We start from the raw sequence: 5,165 nt of genomic DNA on the forward strand, positions 1-5,165 counted from the left end.
TTCAGCACACCTTTTTCAATTCAATCTCTCACTCTCTGATATATATATATATATATATATATATATATATATATATATATATATATATATATATATATATATATATATATATATATATATATATATATATATATATAATTATATTTATATTTATATTTTTAATTTTAATTTAAGATTAATAATAATAAGGGTATGTTAGCGAATGTTGTAAGTGTGTAAGTCGAAATGCTGTCCGTGTAACGCTACGCTATTATTAATCATTGTAAGTTATGTTCAACCTTTTTAAATTAATGTCTCGTAGCTAAGTTATTATTATGCTTATTTAATGCCTAAGTAATCGTGATGTTGGGATAAATATTAAGATTGGGTAATTGTGATTTGGACCATAATTGGGGTTTGGATAAAAAAAGACACTTGTGGAAATTAGACTATGGGCTATTAATGGGCTTTATATTAACTAAATGATACCTCGTTAATTTAATATATAGACTTATAATTTGACGTATTTATATATAACCACATACGCTTGACTGGGTACGGTGGGCGGGATATCTATAAATACCAATAATTATTCATTTTACCGGACACGGGAATGGATTAATAGTTAATTGACTCATTAAAACACGGTGGATTACATTCAAGGGTAATTGGTGTAATTGTTAACAAAGTAGTAAAACCTTGGACTACACGCAGTCAATAACCTGGTGTATTCATTAAACAAAGTATTAAGACCTTGTTACAGTTCGAATCCCCAATTAGTTGGAATATTTAACTTCGGGTATAAGGATAATTTGACGAAGACTCTCGTACTTTATATTTATGACTGATGGACTATTATGGACAAAACCGTATGGACATATCGAATAATCCAGGACAAAGGACAATTAACCCATGGTAATAAATTAAAATCAACACGTCAAACATCATGATTATGGAAGTTTAAATAAGCATAATTCCTTTATTTCATATTTTATGCCACTTTTATTTACTGTCATTTTATTTATTGCACTTTTAATTATCGTACTTTTTAATTATCGCAATTTTATTTATCGTCATTTTATTTATCGCACTTTAATTTATCGCACTTTAATTATTGTCATTTATTTTACGCTTTAAATTAAGTTATATTTATTTTTAATATTTTACATTAGGTTTTAACTGCGACTTAAGACATAAAATCGACAAACCGGTCATTAAACGGTAAAAACCCCCTTTTTATAATAATAATAATATTACTTATATATATATATATATATATATATATATATATATATATATATATATATATATTTATTTATTTATACAAATATAGTTTAAAAATATAGCGTTAAACTTGGCTAGTTCCCTGTGGACGAACCGGACTTACTAAAAACTACACTACTGTACAATTCGGTACACTACCTATAGTTTTTTAGCATGGTTTATGTATATCTACTCTATAAATAAATAAATAACTTGTGTAAAATTGTGTTGTATTTAATAGTATTTCGCAATAAAAATATAACTATTTCGTATACACCTCTACGCACATCAAGTATTTTTGGCGCTGCTGCCGGGGAAAATTCAACGCCGAAGCAAAACGCTATAAAAAAAAGATTTTTATTAAGTTTTAATCTATTTTTGTAAAAATATAAGTTTTAAATATTAAAAACAAAAATATAAAAATATAATATATATATATATATATATATATATATATATATATATATATATATATATATATATATATATATATATATATATATATATATATATATATATATATATATATATATATATATATATTTAGGTATCTTAATAAAAAAGTTAATTTTTTTTAGAATTATAAAAATCTAATAAGTAATTGTTAAAATATAAGTTTTATTTAAGTTATATTTTATAAAAACTAAAAAAAAAAAACTGAACTGGGCCAGTTTATTTTCGAAACCCAAAATAAATTTTAAATTAAAAACTGAACTGGGTCGAACTGTTTAAGCCCAACCAGCGAACCCAATATTATTAAATTCCGCACTCGCGGAGATCCTGGGCAGAAAAAATCCTCACACGCGGAGCCTGCCACACTGAAACCTGGTACAGTAATTATTACGTAGTAGGGTTTTAATAATAATTATTATTAATTTATTAACCCTAATTAGGGTTTAATTATTTAATTAGTTTTTATTAATTAGTTTTAGTTTTAATTAATTTTGTATTTTAAGTTTTAATTAGTTTTATTAATTTATAAATTAGTACTTTTATAAAATAGTAATATAAAAATTATATTTTTATAAAAATTATATTTTTTAACTTTAAGTTTTATCTTTATATTTTGTATCTTTTTATTCGTAATTGTATATTTTTCGTTCGTAACTAGTTTTAAGTTATAGTTTTGCCGTAGTTATTTTTATTTCTAGATTTTTAGACTTTGCCGTAAAATCCCTTAAGTACTTTTTCTTTAGACTAAGATTTAGGTGCTTTAGAATTTTGCGACACCATTTTAAGATTTTAGTACTTTTTAAGTTTGCCGTTTTGAATATAGAATTCCTTTTAAGCTTTAATACTTTTAGACTTAAGTTTTTAGAATTCTAAGTTTCGACGCTTTATTTTCTTATTTTTATTTTTCGGCTGTTTGTTTTTCGACATTTGTTTTTCGACGTTTATTTTTCTTATTTTTATTTTTTTTCGATGCGCTCTTTTTCTTTCTTATTTCTCGACGCTCTAGTTTTTAGGACATAGAATTTTCTATTTCTTCTCTAAAATTTCTTCAAAATTTCGACGAAAAAATTATTTTAAGTGGTTAAATTGATAGGCATCCAAAATTTTCGGGTTCCTAGTAATAGTTGGATTTGTTAGTGGCGAGTTGTGGGCTTTCGATTTAAAGGGTCCTGGCTACCTGCTGCATCTATTGGCTATTCGAAACGTGGACAAAATCAGAAAAGTCTATTAATTTGACAACTTATATAATTTTTATCTTTTATAACTAATAGGATATTCAGTGAATGCACCGAGCAAAACGTTTACCACCTTTCATACGTTCACCACCTGTAACCAGATCAAGACATCTAGCCAATATTATCGCCGTTGATTTTTCTTTAGAATCGTCATCTAGTCGACCAAGTACTCCAATTCAAATTTCCGATAATCCATTTTTCGAACCCGACCTCACAATTGAGAATCCGAAGGATATTCAGGAACAATTCAGAGATCCTGAACCACTAATCATTCCTCTTGAACCACAAATTACTCATCCAGAGATTGTCGAGGAAGAAACCATTAAATCAGAATCCTCTAGTGATTCAGATTCAACAAATTCAATCATGGAGAATCTGGAACCTCTAAGTATGGAAGACCGAATGAGAGCTAAACGCACTGGCCAAGGTCACGCAATTACTCAACCAGACATTAATGCACCAGATTATGAAATCAAAGGACAAATCCTACACATGGTAACTAATCAATGCCAATTTAGTGGTGCGTCGAAGGAAGATCCAAACGAACATCTTCGTACTTTTAATAGGATCTGTACTCTATTTAAAATTAGAGAAGTAGAGGATGAACAGATCTATCTCATGTTATTTCCCTGGACTTTAAAGGGAGAAGCCAAAGATTGGTTAGAATCATTACCTGAAGGGGCGATTGATACATGGGATGTCTTAGTTGAAAAATTTCTTAAACAATTCTTTCCGGCATCTAAAGCCGTGAGACTTCAAGGTGAAATTGTTGCGTTCACACAAAAGCCAAATGAAACTATATATGAAGCATGGACAAGATTTGAAAAGTTATTGAGAGGATGTCCGCAACATGGTTTAGACACTTATCAAATAGTACAAATATTCTACCAAGGATGCGACATCACTACACGAAAAGATATCGATATAGCAGCTGGTGGTTCCATTATGAAAAGAACCGCAACTGAAGCTTACAAAATTATTGATAACACTGCTTCCCACTCACATGAGTGGCACCAAGAAAAAGATATCGTTAGATCATCTAAAGCGGCTAGAGCCGATTCTAGCCATGACTTTGATTCCATTTCTGCAAAGATAGATGCTTTCGAAAGAAGAATGGAAAAGATGACTAAAGATATTCACTCAATACGAATTAGTTGTGAGCAGTGTGGAGGACCACATTTGACGAAAGATTGTCTCAGTATTGAACAAACAATGGAACAAAGAGAGAATGTTTTATACATGAACCAAAGGCCTGGAAATAATTATCAGAATAATTATCAACCGCCAAGACCAATCTACAATCAAAACCAGAATTATAACCGAAATGTTCCATATAACAACCAACAAGGTCCTAGCAATCAACAAGTATCCAATAATACTTACAATCAGCAAAGACCTATTTTTCAAAATAAACCACCACAAACCGATGATAAAAAGCCAAATTTTGAAGACATGATGTCGAAGCTATTTGAATCTCAAACTCAATTTTTCACATCTCAGAAACAAACTAATGAACAAAATGCTCAAGCATTTAGAAATCAACAAGCTTCTATCCAAAATTTGGAACAAGAAGTAGAGAGAAAACCGGGAAGTCTACCTAGCCATACAAATGCTAACCCTTGGAATGAAACAGCTAAAGCCATTACCACAAGAAGTGGTATTACACTTAAGCCACCTAAAATGCCTGTAAATTCTGATGACTCTATTCCTTCTCTACAAGAACCACAATCTGAGCAAGAAAAGGAAACAGAACCGGTAGTTGAAAATGTTAATGAAGATAATACAGTTAAGGCAAAGCCTTATGTTAAACCATACCAACCACCACTTCCTTATCCGAGTAAAATGAGAAAAGAAAGACTTGAAGCCGAGCAATTCAAATTCTTGGATATGTTTAAACAAATAAATATAAATCTTCCTTTCATTGATGTGATTTCAGGAATGCCTAGGTATGCTAAATTCTTGAAAGATCTAATCACAAATAGAAAGAAAATGGAAGAACTCTCGGTTGTTACTATGAATTCTAATTGCTTTGCAGTACTGTTGAATAAGATACCAGAAAAATTATCTGATCCAGGAAGTTTCACAATTCCATATTTTCTGGGTAGTCTTAGTTCAATAGAAGCATTGGCAGACTTAGGTGCTAGTATAAATTTAATGCCGTATTCACTATACGCTAAACTAGACCTTGGAGAATTGAAACCAACACGAATAAGTATACAACTAGCAGATCGATCA

At 29.6% G+C, this 5,165-nt stretch overlaps 1 non-coding gene across 1 annotated transcript; it reads right to left on the reverse strand.

Annotated features, from left to right (window-relative positions):
- Window positions 1-3,680: 3,680 nt before the first annotated feature.
- LOC139886765 (small nucleolar RNA R71) lies at window positions 3,681-3,787 on the reverse strand. Its single transcript, XR_011772632.1, has one exon. It is a non-coding gene; the product is annotated as a small nucleolar RNA R71 (small nucleolar RNA).
- Window positions 3,788-5,165: the final 1,378 nt, after the last annotated feature.

Source organism: Rutidosis leptorrhynchoides, chromosome 1 (assembly GCF_046630445.1).
Source record: "Rutidosis leptorrhynchoides isolate AG116_Rl617_1_P2 chromosome 1, CSIRO_AGI_Rlap_v1, whole genome shotgun sequence".
NCBI classification, from domain to species: Eukaryota; Viridiplantae; Streptophyta; class Magnoliopsida; order Asterales; family Asteraceae; genus Rutidosis; species Rutidosis leptorrhynchoides.